General features: G+C 38.7%; 1 protein-coding gene across 2 annotated transcripts in view; it reads left to right on the top strand.

The window, feature by feature from the left end:
* Positions 1-18008, top strand: part of rims2a (regulating synaptic membrane exocytosis 2a) — a 159634-nt gene that overhangs the window by 120155 nt on the left and 21471 nt on the right. The gene's annotated exons all lie outside the window — the stretch shown is intronic.

Genomic DNA, 18008 nt, shown 5'->3' with positions numbered 1-18008 from the left:
TTATTTGGTATTTAACAGGCTAAATTGGCTTTTGGCTAATGAAAACAAGTCCGCAATCTGAAATTAACAGGAAATTGAATTGGAAATTAAAAGGCTGAAAGGTGAAATTAAAGGCAACAACTGCATATTCTGCAATCCAAACAAAGATGTTACTTAAATCAGCATTTGTTTTTAAATTCAGTGCAAAGAAAAAAAGTCTTTACCAGTGAAATTCAATAAAACCAAAGTATATAATTGTTCCAAAATGTTAAATCAAATAATGTTTAGTGCAACGAAAAAAACTAAAATGCTAGAGCAGGTGCTTTTTAAATCAAATTAAGTCAATATAATTTTAAGGTCAAATAAAAGGTAACACTTTAGAATAATGGTCATTAGTTAACATTAGTTAATGTATTAACTAACATGAACCAACTATGAGCAGTGCATTTGTTACTGTATTTGTTCATCTTTGTTAACGTTAGTTAATATAAATACAGCTGTTCATGGTTTGTTCATGTTAGTTCACAGTGCATTAACTAACGTTAACAAGATTTTAATAATGCAGTTATCTCTCATTAGTAAATGTTGAAATTAACAATAACAAAGATTAATAAACGCTTTATAAGTGCAGTTCATTATTAGGATGTTACATTAGTTAACATTAATGTTAACTAATGTAGTTAACTAATGTTAACTAATGACCATTATTCTAAAGTGTTACCAAATAAAAATGATCATCCTGTTGGCTACAGAACTGATAGTATTTCATTTCTAAAGTGCATGCATGTTCTTCTTTAGGCTACAAAAAGAAGTATTTCGGCTTTTTCACAAGTTAGTCTGTTTCGTTCTCATCCGATCCAACACGTGAGAAGCTGAGCAGAACAAACGCTCACCATCTGCGCTTGTGCAGGGCGTGGAGAGGTAAGCTTGCGCAACTTCAGCTCGCGCAGGAAAGCGGCTCTTCATTCCCTTCAGCGTATCTCGTCTCTTCCCTCAGTTCTTCAGGTTCCGTTTGTAACACACAAGTGACATGTTCGCGAATGATTGCAATATAGGCGTATGTGCACGCGGGCGCACTTCCGGATAAATCGGCAAAAATATACAAAGAAAACCGGTTTTTGGCCGGTCAACCGGTGCATCCCTAAAAAAATCCTTCGGAAAAAGAGTAGGGGTGTAACCCCGGCATCCTGGACAAATTTGCCCATTGGCCCCTGTCCATCATGGCCTCCTAATAGTCCCCATATACTGATTGGCTTCATCACTCGATCTCCTCTCCACAAATCGTTCTGGCGCAATATGGCTGCCGTCGGATCATCCAGGTGGATGCTGCACATTGGTGGTGGTTGAGGAGATTCCCCCCTTCTATATGTAAAGCGCTTTGAGTACCCAGAAAGCGCTATATAAATGTAACAAATTATTATTACTATTTAGTACCATGGTATACATCGAAATACCATGATATTACTATAGTACATGTCCAAAAACATGGTATTTGAACATTCTATCATAGTAATTCCATGTCTTTTTGTTGATGTACATAAAGTTTGAATATATTTGGGTTGTTGTTGAAGGTTGTTGGATTATGATTGTTTTATTTTAAATGGCAGGTTGCTGGTGCATTTTCTATATTTGGTAACACAACATTGAAGTGTCCATGTTGCTCATAAATATTTAATTACAGTTAGTGCTCTTGATGATTTTATATTCCCAGGTGCTGCAGTCTGAAGCGTATCACACTGCTGATGTTACACATATGCTCAACTCTTCTGCCGCGAACACAATACTATAAGTACTCTGATAGTACAGTGATTGCATCAGATGCTAATACAATGATACTTGATATATACCACGGTACTGAATTTTATGTATGTGATATTCCAAGCTACTTCCAAGAATATGGTACTACTAAAGAAATGAATACATCTGCAAGGATGCGTTAAATTAATAAAAAATGACAATAAAGATTTTTATATTATATATAATTATAAAATAATTATATTTCAAATAAATACTGTTCTTTTGAACTTTCTATTCATCAAAAAACCTTGGAGAAAAAAAATGTATCACGGTTTCCACAAAAATATGAAGCAACTGATAATAATAAGAAATGGTTTTGAGCATCAAATCAGCATATTAGCATGATTTCTGAAGGATCGTGTGATGGAGTAACTGGAGTAAATCCAAATTTTCGATATATTGTAATCATTATGATCACAACTTGTAGTAATTACTTTAATGAGCTCATTGCTTCTTCCTAAATGCATACATGATATTGGCTAACTGCATGATCTGTTTTATCTTTAATACATTTCTGACATGCGGACATAAATTTGACAGTCACCTGATAGTCTAAATTGTAACGTCGAAACATGCATTTTCTGTAAAGCTGCTTTAAAACGATATTTAATGTGAAAAGTGCTATACAAATAAATGTGAATTGAATATTCAAATAGAAAACACTTACTTTATCTCACAATATTACAGTTTTCACTGTATTTTTGATCAAATAAATGCAGTCTTGGTGAGCACAAGAAATATTTTTAAAAAACAGTTTTAAAATCTTACGCAGCTCAAACTTTTGTAGTTGTAGTAGCTTGGATTGCCATTTAAATAACTTTTTTTTCTAATAGAATATAATACATTATTTTGAATGTAAAATACCATGGTATTTTTGTGCTTTGACCAAGTACATGTACAATAAATATCATGGTGCATTAATATGATGATAATTCAGTAACGTGGTATATATCAAAGTCCCATAGTACTGCCATCTGACACTTTCATTTTACCATGGTACCAAGACTTTTTAAGGGAACACATTATTTTTAATTCTCATTTTAAAAAAAAGAATTCTCAGTTCTTTTACAGATTTCTGATTTCTCTTTACAGCATTCTATAAGCTCTTGTTATGATTCATCTCCACAAAAACTTTTGATTTTGTCCAGAGTTTTCATGGTTTGATGTAATTGAGGAGCGTATCCTCCCGCGTGGGCACATTTATCTCCTCTATTGGTGTGAGTGAGCGGCTGATAAAAACACTTTTATAAATGCTACTGTGTTTATCCTGAGGTCAGTGGATTTCTATGCCGTCTGTAGCCCACATTCACCCTCTAGTCACCTCATTGGCTCGCACCGGCTGGCTCGAGTCTGAATGGTGGCGTGCAGGTAGATCACATGCCCGAAAAAAACGAATACAGCTCGTCAGACGGCTCGTGCTCAGCCTGCACATGGCAGGTGGTCGGCAGTGGGTTTTTAATGAGTTGGGCTGGTTGCCAGGGGCCGTAGCACTCTGTCATGTCTCGTGGGGTGTGTTGTGTCTTCAGCTTGTCTGTGATGTCTTTCAGCATCCTTCCACTAACAGCATTTCTGCTTGCAAAAAAGAGGACAAACACAGACCACCGTTGTTCTTTTTTTATCTGAAAGATATCTGGCATTAAGCTGCATTTTACAGTGCTAAAATGCTTTTTCTAAAATTTCTAAAATGAGGAGGAAAATGACTGTTTATTACCATTAGAGCTGTTCTCAATATATGGTACAGTATGCTATAATAATATGACATAAATTATGTTTCCATCCGAATTGTGAATTCAATTTATGCGGAAACTCAGAATATTGCAAAAACAATTTGTACCTAAAGCAGCGCTTCTGTCCAATGTGTTCAAGAGATCAAAATGGTCAATTACAGGGAAATTGGCACAAAATAGAAATGGATGTTGTTTCCACTGGGGACATTACTGTGGGTTTTATTAAATGTAATTAATTTCTTGTTTATTAGCGATAGTAGATATATGTAGTATTTATTACTATTTGCGTGATGACTCCGATTGTTCTAATATTACAATTTAATAATACTTAAATCGATATGTCATCCTCAATAAACCCGTCTCCAGCGTGTTGCCTCCGATCTTTCGAATATTGCACTTTAATAATTATTTAATCAACACATCAGCCTCAATAAACCCGTCTCCGGCGTGTTGCCTCCGATCCTTCGAATATTCCGATCTATTATGACCTCTGACCTGTAAAGTTTCCAGAATAATAATCATACACTGCTTGTTAATTGGCCAGAGGAGAACTGGCACCCCGACTGAGCCTGGTTTCTCCCAAGGTTTATTTTTCTCCATTAGGTCACCTGATGGGGTTTTGGTTTCCTTGCCACTGTTGCCTCTGGCTTGGCGTGCTCAGTTGGGGACACTAAAATGTTTCTAAATTTTTCAACTAAATATCCAAATAAATCTAATTATTAAACTAAATTAACCATAAACCTTAAACTAAATTATTATCTAATTACTGATCTAAATCCCACACTGTCACTGTATGATAATTGAAATGAACTGATGACATTTTTTCTCCAGAATGGCTAGACGGCTGAATAAAATTATGCTGCATTATTTTCCTGTTTAACACCGTAAAGCTGCTTTGAAACAATCTGCATTGTTAAAAGCGCTATATAAATAAAGTTGACTTGACTTGACTTGACTTGACTTTGCAATTAGCTTTTATTTTTATATTTTTAGTTTTAATTTGTTTTAATTGTGCATTTGTATTTTTTATATATTTCTGTTTAGCATCAATATATATATAGCAGTTTTAATTTTAGTCATTTATTTTAATTATTTTTATTATACTTTAACTTATTTGTGTTTTTAATGTGCTTTAAAACAAACCATGGGCAAATTCATAAGTCAGCACCATTGCTGAGTATTTTATCCTTATAAAAAAATTGGAATTAAAAAAAACCTCGAAAACGTGGTTTGAAATCGCTAGTGTTTCTTGCGTCACAAACTACCTCGTAACCAATCACGTCAACGTGTGTGCGGGCTTTAGCATATCATTAACTTTTTTCTGAAGCAGTGGAGTCTCAAGAGAAGCCAGGATAGCCTGGTATATTTTTCTTTTGATATGAAAAATCTGGTACTTTTAGCAATATAGCGGGTGAAATATGTATACGGTGTATATTATGATGTTATGATGAACTAAGTTGTTCTAAGTGTTTCTAAGGATGCTGTTTTTTCGAAGGCAGACTGAGATGGCGAACGGGAACATGGTTTGTGTAACATTTGCAACACATTATTAGCTGTTTGATAACGTAGTCAAGCAAAAAGCTAATCATATTAATTACCGTTATGTTGTAAAGAGCGATACCTTCGTGCAGTGTTTACTACAATAACTTGAGTTAAAGTTGACCGAGTGGATCTCTGAGCTGGTGTGAGTAAGTGGAGGTGGGGATAATTAGCATATTCAATTTTTAGTTTTAGCTTCAAGAGTTTTCGTTTTGTTAAAGTTTTAGTGTAGTTTAGTTAACAATAATAATATCATATGCTGTGATATTGTGGCTGTTATTTTGTTCTTTGAGCAAATTTTTCAGTCACATGACATTTTTGATGTTTATCTACGCATATAGGGGCTGTTTACACAACACTGTTTCCAACTATAAACTGAAAACTTTTTATTCGTTTTGGTTGTTCATTTACACGACGACGGCATTTTGGGGGTCTGAAAACGCAAACTTTTAAAAACAGGTTTTAAAGTGAATGTTTCTGAAAACAATACCATTATCGTCTCTGTGCAACCTCCCGCGGTCTCTCTTGAAGCCAATACGGAAGTGACTTAAACTGCAATTCATCGACTGGCCGCTAGGGACAGGCTCCAAAAGGGAGTAGAATCTCATTGAGGCCCATGTTAAAATGCCCAACTTTACAGCAGAAAAAAACATGTTTACAGCCTGGTACAAATTGTGGTTTTGGTCTATACGGCTAATTTTGTCCTTCATGATAACTGTGAGAGGGGTGAATTTTTTTTATAACTCATTTGTTTAAATTATATTAAGTATTAAAATTTTGCATAATTAAGGGAGTGGCCACCGGAGTGACAGGTGAATTGCCGCTATGGTCGAGGTAGGTGGGCATGGTTTCAGCAACCAGTCACCTCAGCTCCAGCCCCGTCCTGCCTCTTTGCCCATTTTCTGTTATCCGGGAGTGATGCGCTGCCAAGATGGCAACGATCGACTTTTAGGCTTCAAAACTGCTCTACGGAAACCTACGGGTGACGTCACGGACACTACGTCCATATTTTTTTACTGTCTATGGTGAAAACGGTAACGTCATGCGTGTTCAGTCTATAGGCGCATGGTATTTCTTTACAAAGTGACGTCGCCAACTACTGGCCTGGTATGAATAATACAGCGTTTTTAGACATTTTTGCAGATATGTGTGAACGGGGATCGTTTTGACAATGGTGTCGTCTGTATGCGAAAAGGCAAAGAAAAAAAAATTCAGTTTTTAGTACATCATTGTCATGTAAATTTACCCTTATCCGTGAATGTGTTTCTGTCTTAGTTTATTTGCGTGTATTCTTACAGAATAAAAAAGTTGTGTATATTTTGTGCATTTTGGAAATTTTGCTCAGATCTTGCTGTTTCCATCATTGTAATTTTTATGCAATATGTCAAAATTGATATAACAGCACAATATGTGGCTAATGATATCTAACAAATGTTTGAGACAAAACAGACCAGACAGATTATCTTCCTTTTTGGAGAAAAATTAGAAACAAACTCGACACTAAAAATTCCAACCAAACACATGAGAAATGAATGTTCGTAGTGAGGTCCAGTGTGCTGTTTTATTTGGTGCTTTAGAGAGCCACCTGCTCAGTGTCTTGCTCAATACAGCAACACGGTTTCACCAAGAACAGAAAATCAAGTCTGGCTGAGGTGTAGCTTCAAACGACAACACCAGCTCATGAGATGTGAATCATAGAGCGTATCAATTTTTCAGGCAGAGCTTTTAGCTGCAGTGCACGTGCAGGCCTGTGAAATCCCTGGCCGAGTCTGACTCTCTGACTGCTTCCTGCTCCACTTTGTTGTGCTTAATTCAGAAAGCCTGAAAGCATTTCAAAGAGGGCATGCAGCACAGATACACATTTTAAAATGAGGTTATTCAAGGCCTTTACTGTGTAAAAAGATGTGTGTTTGAAATGCGCATATACTCACCCTAGACTGCAGAAGATCTCCTGAGACTGTCGTCCTCAACGTCTAGCTCATTTCTTTTTCACTATGAAGATACACTACTTTAGTTTATGGTGTATGCACATAAAGACACACTGTAGAAAATGCATGTGCGCATTTTTATCTGGAGTTATACTATTTTTGCAATGTCTATAAAAATGCATTCAGGTTTTCAGGGACAATCATGCATTTTATGGATAGATGGATGGATGGATGGATGGATGGATGGATGGATGGATGGATGGATGGATGGATGGATGGATGGATGGATGGATGGATGGATGGATGGGAGGATGGATGGAGGGATGGGAGGATGGATGAATGGATGGATGGATGGATGGATGGATGGATGGATGGATGGATGGATGGATGGATGGATGGATGGATGTGTGGATTGAAGAATGAATGGATGGATGGATGGATGGATGGGAGGATAGATGTGTGGATGGATGGATGGATGCATGGGAGGGTGGATGGATGAATGAATGAATGGATAGATGGATGGATGGGAGGATAGATGTGTGTATGGGTGGATGGATTTGTTAATGGATGGATGGATAGATGGATGGATTTTATTCGGCGTGGGCGCATTAAATTGCTCAAAATTGACATACATTTATGTAATCCAATGTAAGTCTTTATTATTTCAAATAAATGCTTTCAAATAAATGTTCTATTCATCATCAAAAATCTGGAGAAATCATATATAGAATCCAGTATCACATTTCCCTCAGAAATATTTTGCAGCACAACTGTTTTCAACATTGATAATAAAAAGAAAGGTTTCTTAAGCAGCAAAGCAGCATATTAGAATGATTTCTGAAGGATCATGTGACTAAAATATATTATAATAAAAACATTTTTTAGATTGTAATACTATTTCACAACATTACTGCTTTTGCTGCATTTCTGATCAAATACAGACAGCCTTGGTGAGCAGAAGAGACTTCTTTTAACGACCCCAAACTTTTGAATGGTAGTGTATATACACTATGCCTATGTTTTGTCTAAGTGTCCAGTTAAGTTATCTAAAAGTCATTGCTGATTTAATGTTGACCTAATAGCTGGCCTTTATGATGATGTGCAGCGACATTCACATTAGCTATAGGTGAACAGGTGTTTTGCGTCATAGCTGTTCATATTTTAGTGTCTTTAAGTGTATCTGCATCCAGGATCAAAACTGTCCATTTTAAATATTTTGCCTCCATATTACAGGTTATATTACTGTATCTCTGCACTGTGAGTGTCCATGAGAGACCGCTGGAGTCCTGCTGACCGCTCTAATTAATCTTTGATGACAAGTTCTGCAGGAGAGAGCTTCATGGAGCTGAAGCCTAGAGGTTTTATTCATGACCAAGCTGAATCATCGTTCTGATTTATGGTGCCCGATTGTTCCTCTCTGCGTTTTTAGAGGCCTGGTTTCTCTTGTAATTATACCCAGCGCTCCATGGAGCTCACATCTAACCTCTGCCGATCTTCTCTTGCCTCCAGATCTGTGTCAGCAAAGTGGCCAGAGTTGCAAGTGCAGATGAAAACGCTGGATGTTCGGTGCTCTTATATGCTTGTATTTATATATGCTCACCCTGGCAAAACACAGGCCAAGACTTTTTTACTCAGATACAGCTCTTTATGGCTCAGGAGTTCTTAGGTACAGTATGTTTCGTTTAATTAAATCAAGTTTGTCCCTAACATTCCATAGGAGAAATAAAAAGTACACTGCAAAAAAAAAAGATTTTCTTATTTTGTATTTTTGAGTTGTTCTTCAGTACAAATATCTAAACATTAGCTCACAAACAACATCTACTTTGACCCGCCCTCAAGCACTGTAGCTGAGGCTTTGAAGGGTTTGTTTCGTGTTATCAACATGTCGAGAAAATGCTGTTTTCAGCCCTTCAAAGGCAGATACACTTTTCATGCACTCGAATTGATATGGTAAAACTGACGCCATCTTAACTGTTCATATCACTGTTTATCAAGCGGTGAGGAAGATCCAGAGCTGAAATTCGGAAATAACTTACATTTTATTTACGCGCTTTAGGTGGTAGACCAATCACAACAGACTGGGCCATCTGACCAATCAGAGCAGAGTAGGTCAGTCACAACAGACTGGGCCATCTGACCAATCAGAGCAGAGTAGACCAGTCACAACAGACTGGGCCATCTGACCAATCAGAGCAAAGTAGACCAATCACAACAGACTGGGCCATCTGACCAATCAGAGCAGAGTAGGTCAGTCACAACAGACTGGGCCATCTGACCAATCAGAGCAGAGTAGACCAGTCACAACAGACTGGGCCATCTGACCAATCAGAGCAGAGTAGACCAATCACAACAGACTGGGCCATCTGACCAATCAGAGCAGAGTAGGTCAGTCACAACAGACTGGGCCATCTGACCAATCAGAGCAGAGTAGACCAATCACAACAGACTGGGCCATCTGACCAATCAGAGCAGAGTAGGTCAGTCACAACAGACTGGGCCATCTGACCAATCAGAGCAGAGTAGACCAATCACAACAGACTGGGCCATTTGACCAATCAGAGCAGAGTAGGTCAGTCACAACAGACTGGGCCATCTGACCAATCAGAGCAGAGTAGACCAGTCACAACAGACTGGGCCATCTGACCAATCAGAGCAGAGTAGGTCAGTCACAACAGACTGGGCCATCTGACCAATCAGAGCAGAGTAGACCAATCACAACAGACTGGGCCATCTGACCAATCAGAGCAGAGTAGACCAATCACAACAGACTGGGCCATCTGACCAATCAGAGCAGAGTAGGTCAGTCACAACAGACTGGGCCATCTGACCAATCAGAGCAGAGTAGACCAATCACAACAGACTGGGCCATCTGACCAATCAGAGCAGAGTAGGTCAGTCACAACAGACTGGGCCATCTGACCAATCAGAGCAGAGTTGACCAATCACAACAGTCTGGGTCGTCTGACCAATCAGAGCAGAGTAGACCAATCACAACAGACTGGGTCGTCTGACCAATCAGAGCAGAGTAGACCAATCACAACAGTCTGGGTCGTCTGACCAATCAGAGCAGAATAGACCAATCACAACAGACTGGTCCCTCAGAAAAAAATAAGGGGTAAAAACTTGGAGAGATTGAATCCTTGTTTAAACCATTCAGACACTAAGAAAAGAGGTGATGTATATTATGAGAAAATTAATGTGTTTTTGACTGGATGCATATACACATATTGTAGGTGACTCCAAAACTAAATTAAGAATCTTTATAATAGCATAATAGGGCTACATTACTGAAAGTATTGTCAGTTTTGCTAAATTTGAGCAGCAGATCTGAGCAAAACTCTCCGTGTTGTTCTGGTCTGTTGTTATTCAGAAGAAACAATTGAGAAATCTGAGGTCTCTCATTTTTCTTTCCTGTGGAAGTTAGTAAAGATCTCACACCCACAGGAGCATCTCTCTCTCTCTCTCTCTCTCTCTCTCTCTCTCTCTCTCTGCAGCATTATAATAGATTTTCAAGAATCCCACAGGCTTCCAGTGCATCCTGGGAAAGCTGAAACCACTGGTGTGCCCATCAGAGTAATCGATGTAATCTCATCCGTGTGCCCTTAGCCTTCAGTCCTGGAGCCATTCGAGCTTCCATGATTCTCATGGAGGGCTTGTTTGCTACAGGAGGAAGACTGTTTCCCGGACGAGGAAGCGGTTTTCACTCTAGGTGCCATTGAGACTATAGAACACGCTACTACACGCTCTTGTTATGTTTTTAAGTATATAAAATAACTTACACTCCTAAAAATAAAGGTTCTATATTGGCATTGTAAGGCCCGCCCAATCGTCCCAATGACGGCTTATGTCCTCCATACTGCAGTTTTTGCTGAGGATTTATGCTGTTTCATTTGTACACAATATGGTTTGGGCAGTATGGAAAATATTGCAGACACTTGAAAAGCTTCTTTGAGCTCTTAAAAATCCACAGATATCACTTTGAGGCAGAGCAGAAAAGACATAAAAAGAGTAGACCCCACTCGGCACGGGCAGATGGCGGGTAATGCAGCGTCGCAGGGGACGGAGGGAAATGTTTAAGACCCATTTTGGCAGCCTGCTTGTTTAGGTTCCTCCTCCAGATTAGGAGCTGCTTTCCATGAATATGGTACACTTTAGTGTCACATTTTTTTAAAAGCTTTTGATGAATTTTAAATGGGTCCTATTATGCCCCTTTTTACAAGATGTAAAATAAGTTTGTGAAGTTTCAGCTCAAAATACCCCACAGATAATTTTTATAGCATGTTAAGATATCACTTTTTGAGGGTGAGCTAAAATTTGTAGTTTTGGTGCCTGTCCCTTTAAATGCAAATGAGCTGCTGCCCCATTTCAGGAAGAGGGCGGAGCTTCAAGAACTCGTGTTAGCAGATCTAATTACCTCACGCAGACATGCACTGAAAATCTCCAAAATTGTTCAGCCTTTTATGTTCAAACCGGAGTCGGACAATAATGGAGAGACTAATGAAGATGTGACAACATGTAGAATGCAACAGCTGATTTATGTAGCTGATGTGGAGTTAACTATCCTCAAGTCAACGATTAGCATATACTGGCATGATAATATATAAATTGCTTGTGTGGGAACTGTTGTAAAATGCCTACAGAGCCAAAGAGAATATATGCTGCATGAAGATAGATCATGTATAGTTTAGTTTAATTACGGTTATAACTCATATCTTGCTTTTATGACATGCTATTGCATTTGTGTTACGTACTGTACTGCAATAATGTGAAAAGACAAACTCCTAAATGTGCTCTACTACAACAACTCTTCCTCTTCTCAACATGGTCTCACCCCCTTTGTTGTGTGTTCCATGGGGCAGGGTTTATGTAAATTGTAGGGTTTGTGATGTCACTAACACATGAAGAAGCTTGTTGTAGTCCCTACCAGCCGTTTGTTGTAGTCCTTAAAAAGCGATTTCTTTAAAAGAAAGTATCTCCCTTTGTATTAAACATTGAGCGTCGTAACTTAACAGTTGTTGTTTATGCCAAAAAAAAAAAAAAAAACCTACAAAAAAAAAAGTGAAACAGGTCACATAAAATTGACTTTGCCCTCCTGAGGTAACCTGGCGACCAACATTTTCTGAAGGTTAAGCACCTCTTTTCACTGGACCAAGTGGTTTTGGCCCTGTTTTGTGTCCTGTTCTTAGAAAGTGTTTCACGGTTTAGATGTTATTGTAGTTAGATGGTATGAATCAAAACACTGGGAGCCTGTGGCACTGTTGAGAGTGACACTCGTATGCAAAGATGACTTTTTGCAAGTGTGTTTACAAGTTGTAAGAAACGTGATGTTAAACAAAGGGTTCAGAGGGGACAGACGAGTTTCAGCTAGTCATTTTTGGAGCTTGTCCCAGTAAAGGTCACGCAGGACTTGACATGGTCAGAACTTTTCAGACTGACCTGACTGAGCACCATGTGAAACCCATCATCTGGTAGAACAAACATTCTGTAACCTACTGATAATGAGCATTACAGCAGCTCCTACTCATCACACTTGTGAAATTCGTCTCTGTATAATCATGTACCGCTGACCTTCACAGATTTAAAGCTGCTGGATGTCTTTTTGAATGCTAAAATATTTTGTTTTGTTCAAAAGTATTGCTAGTAAATAATTTATTGGTCAATTTCCTGAAGAATCGGAATAATGCGGCACATTTCTCTTTTGTAATTTTGAAACCACAGGTGGTTTTAGACATAAAGCTGGTCTTAAAAGGATATTTTAATCTAAAAAATTTAATTCTGTCATCATTTACTTGTTTTTCTCCAGGATCATTTATATATATTAGTGATGCACGATACTATATTTCTCTGCCGATACCAACAGCTGATTTTTTGGAATGATATTTGCTGAGACTGATCATTTGATGTGCTTAAAGAAAAAAAGCTGAGAATTTATTTCTTATCAGAAGTAAGAACCTGGCCTGGAAACCCTGGCTTGAACTACGGGCGATTCATAGGGTCAAATAGAGCCTGCTTTAACATTGCTTTTTTTTACTGTTAAAGGATTAGTTCACTTCAAAATGAAAATTTCCTGATAATTTACTCACCCCCATCTCATCCAAGATGATTACAGTTTTTTGAGGAAAACATACCAGGATTTTTCTTCACATAATGCATTTCAATTGGCCCAAATCAATGCAGTTTCAAAGGTTTTCGAAGGGTTTCAGAGGCTCTGCGCGAACCCAGATGAGGAATAAGGTCTTATCTAGCAAATCTGTCTTTTGCTGAAAAAAAAAACATTTATTTACTTTTTAACCTCAAATGCACAACTTTAGTGTTGTTATTCTTCACTGCGCATGACGTCATCACGTCGGAAAGGTCAACACAGACGTCGCGCATTTTAGGTTTTTCATTTTGAAGTGAACTAACCCTTTAATGCATTACTGGCCCTGTCCCAAATTGCACGGCTTTAACTTTTACGGCCCTAAATTCTACACAAGATGCGTTTTCTTTACACACAGTATGAGTTGCAGTCTGACACATTTTTCTAACCCCTTTTTCTTTTTATTGTCACTTTATTTATTTGTCTTTGTTGTTGCTAATAGTAGGACTTTTAATTATTGAATGACAGATGAATCAAACTAATCAGAACGCAAGGTATTCCCCAAAATATCACAGTAATATTATCAAATAATTTGGCACATTTGTGTTTAGTTTTTAGATTTTATTCACAGTAGTTTCAAATAAAAAAAATCAATTCACAATAAATACGTTGTATTAATGTTCTTTTCATATTCTCTGATATGTTGGTAATTGTGCCCTCGTTTACTGACAAGAGTCTGACTACATGATAGTTGTTAGAACATGGTGGGGTTAGGTCATTTGTTCTAAATCGCTTTTAACTAGATAAGGTTTGAAATAATTGACGACGGGCCATTGAATTATGAGATGAGATTAATTGAAGATGGTGGTCTAGTGGGTTAAACCATTGAACTAATACACATAGGGTTGCAGGTTCAATCCCAGCAGTCAACACCACCAGTGTGTCCTTGAGCAAGGCACTTTACTCTATGTTGCTCCAGTCCACTGTAAGTCTGCCAAATGCATAAATGTTGCTGAATTATTAGAAGATAATGCATACCCGAGGTGGCAATGACGCAAAGCGAAGTGGCCTTAACACCTTCGGTGTGCATTATTTTCTAATAATTCAATACTAATTCAATACTTATCCTACGGTTACCACACCTCAACATTGTTCAGATGTTGTATTTCAAGACATTTATCAGGTTTTTGTCCTTAAAATGCTCTTGTGTGTAGGTTTCTTGCGCATCTCATCCCACGCCTCCTTTGCTAATTTCAAAACATCATTTTACAGCTAAAAGATGCTTGAGCCATTGATAGCAGACTAATGCAGTTATTAGAGAAAAAGTGTGTGTGTGTGTGTGTGTGTGTGTGTGTGTGTGTGTGTGTGTGTGTGTGTGTGTGTGTGTGTGTGTGTGTGTGTGTGTGTGTGTGTGTGTGTGTGTGTGTGTGTGTGTGTGTGTGTGTGTGTGTGTGTGTGTGTGTGTGTGTGTGTGTGTGTGTGTGTGTGTGTGTGTGTGTGTGTGTGTGTGTGTGTGTGTGTGTGTGTGTGTGTGTGTGTGTGTGTGAATTACCTGGGTCTGTGCGTCTCTACTAATAGCGGAACTGGAAGTTTTTATGGTTTAAGAACACCGCCGTTATTAACTCGCTAGTGAAAAATTGTATGTAGCTTTTTACGTTTTTTAACTATTTTACTGATAAAATCGTCGGAGCAGCGCTGACAACACGTTTCTGTGCGAGTGTTTGCTCATACTGTATGAGTGAGAGAGAGCGGGAGAAAGAGAGTAGGCCTATGTGTTTTCCATACATAATAAAAAGTAATTTTGTGGCAAAAAAAAAACATTGAAATTGTTTACTCTATTTATTTGCTTGGTCAGTGTCATTGTGGGTTTTGGTTCTTTTGCTGCTGTAAGCTGTAAGGACCTTTGAAATAACTGAAATCATTTGGCAAAGCGATATGGAACTGTAATGCGATCAAGACCCGCCTGGAACTACTTTAGCCGTGCGGTTTCCTGAAAATAATTACACACCTTAGAATAGTGTTTCTCAACGGGGGTGTTTCGGAGAACATCGGGAGGCGCTGGAAGCATGTTTGAAAGGGGGGCGTTTAGGTGTTCTTGGGGGGTCATTCAATGTGAGTTTACATCAAAGATTTACAGGCTGAAACTCGTGACTACATGCAAAAGAAAATGGTCTGCAACCTTCTAAAGCTTGGTACATACTCCGCAAGAACAACTAATTTTGTTCGTTTTCTCGAGGTGCCAAGAACAAAGTTTGTTCTGGCCAGGACATTCCTGACTTCACGAGAAAAGCAGGTGCAGAACAGGTGCCAAACAAAGCCCACTTTAAATTTCTGATTAATCACTCAATAGTTCTCTTAAGAAAAAAGTTCTGCTCAGATGATGTATTGAGAACAAGCTGTGAGAGCTCCCAAACCAGGGCTGCGAGAACAAAATGACGTAATTTTATTCTCGCAGCCCTGGGAGCGAGACCTTTTTTTCCTCTGTCCTTGCGGACCAGCGCATCCTTAGATGCATCAAAGCGAACGTTCCAAATGCTTTTGCCTTGTCAGTAGCGCAAGCACGTGCTGATCCAGTAGCGAGTATATATCCAGTATATATCCAGATTTGTTTACTTCCGGCCATTTGGCGCGTGTCCAATGTGGTCAGAATCACTGGTTTTAATGGGTTCCATGTGCTTTTGGTGCAAAGTGTCACACCATTTACAACCAGTTATCATTTTCCATAGCAACGACTATTTACTTCAGTCTTTCTGTTAGCTTTCTGTAGCGCAGCTGCCGAATTTACAGTGGAATCAAGAGTTTAGCATTCAGACACAATATAAATGAAGATAATGGGGGTTAGATAATGGGTAGGGGTGCGCTGGTCCAAAAAAGGTTGAGAACTACTGTCACAGATTCAAGAATTCCACAGCCCAGTAGTATAAATATATTGAATTAATCTCACAAGTTAAACGTTTATTTTTGCAGCAGGTGCGTATGGAAAAATGCGGCTGGAGAAAGTAGCACACGAGTACCTTCTGCTGTGACAAACCCGGATACCTGACACGAAACAGAGCCACATTCTCTGTAGCCATGGTGATCTGTGCGAACTGCAGATTTTCCTCTGATCCGATTTTCCACGGCCCCCTCTCACCCCCTCAACTAGATGTTATGCAAACGAACGGCTCTCAGAAGGTGGAATGTCGCCCCGGCCGCGTTACGTCGATCCTGGAAATGAGCAAAACTATGTGAAGATGAAGTAGTAATTCATCTTATCCTGAGCCCTGATCTCAGCACCGTACTTTGGCTCGACAGAGATGTAATTGGTCTCAGTGGGGCTTTGTGAGTATGTGTGGCCGTAGATAAGCCGGTTCAGTTCTCTCGCAGATCTTGTCTGGTGGATTTGCTGGATACGCACTTTGTCTCGTCTCTTTTGTGGACATCATTTTCGCCAAAACCTAAATTTAGTGTTTAAAGAAGAAAAGTTTTATTCAGACTTGCCCTCCATCTTTGGGAAGTTAATAAATGAACAAAGTTAAACAGAACATGCAATGTCATTCTAATTCTGTGGAAACAAGATATATATATCGTTGTTGCCCGATGAAACTCACTTATGTCCAAAACGGTTACTTTTCAGGAAGTGAAAAAAACACCGTATTTCAAAAGCAGTTGAATGTAGCGTTGTCATACTTGGTACGGCATCTTTACATGTAACCATATTCTTGCCAGTGTAATGATATAATCCACATTTGACCAAAATTGAGTTTAAATGGACATACGTGCATATTTTACAGTAACGGTGGTCGATACACGTTCTTCCGATCATTAATTAGAATGGCCAAGTCGCGTTTCATATTGACAGAGGAATATGCTCAGTTTATTAAATAGCCTACGTCTTAGTTTATTAAATACGCTTAGTTTATTTAATATTAATTATAAATGTATTAAATGTCTCTTGCAAACTATGAAGGGACAATGAATCAATACACTGACATGGTAATGCTAGATACTTTGTTTGTACAGTCCTACCGTAATTTTGCTGACGTTTGCTGATACTTTACCTCACAGTGTTATTCGGCTATCCAGTGCTGAGCTTCGATGAAACTTCACGAGACCGGCGAGATGCTTCCACAGGGCGGGAGATACGCGGCGTGATGGACAGCTTTGACACCAAATGGATATACGTGAAAATCAGATGACATGATTTCACAACTTTTCATTGGCCATTTAGATATGTGAAGCATACTGTATACGGAAATTAACCTGGACATTCAATCCGTCGAAAAATCGGCAAAATGGACATACGTGGTTTTCATCGGACAGCGACGATATTTTTTAAAGGGCCGCTGTTTGCTGTGTTCTACAGTCCCCCACTAAAGGGACATGGTTATAAAAAAAATATGAGATAGGAATGAAAAATTATACAGTACGTCAATGCTTTTGCGTTTGTAATGGAGGCCATCTAGGGAGAGCTGTGTGTGTAAACCTCACTTTCCTGATCTCGAGAGGTGCACTAGCGACTGACACTAGAGACTGTGGTCTTTAGCATCCTTGATAGCGCACACGCCGCCCATGCCAGAGACGCCGGAGCGGGGCGAGTAGGACTGGAGGGGTTCAAATTCTCTTTCAAATGTTTAGCGCTCCCCGAGAAGCTTTGCGTTCACTCACAAAATGTTTCTGTTCCCCCAAGAATCTTTGTGTCCACTTGCAAAGAATACAAAAGTTTTGCAGGTAAACACAAAGTTTCTCGGAGGAACACAAAACATTTGTGAGAGAACACAAAAGAATTGAAATATATTTTTTCCATCTCTATGTCCCTTTAGGGGCTCCATAGTGTTCTTATTGTTAGCTAAAACAAACAAAAAAACATTAAAACATACGTCTTTTAACCTTTTTTATACGTTTACGTTTTTAAAATTGAAATATTAGATGAAAAACTTACATTAAAAAAAACTTAAACAAAAGCCTTGCCTTGTGAAT

The sequence above is a fragment of the Gobio gobio genome (assembly GCF_949357685.1).
Source record: "Gobio gobio genome assembly, chromosome: 15".
Taxonomy (NCBI): domain Eukaryota; kingdom Metazoa; phylum Chordata; class Actinopteri; order Cypriniformes; family Gobionidae; genus Gobio; species Gobio gobio.
This window is presented reverse-complemented; position numbering and strand designations above follow the sequence as displayed.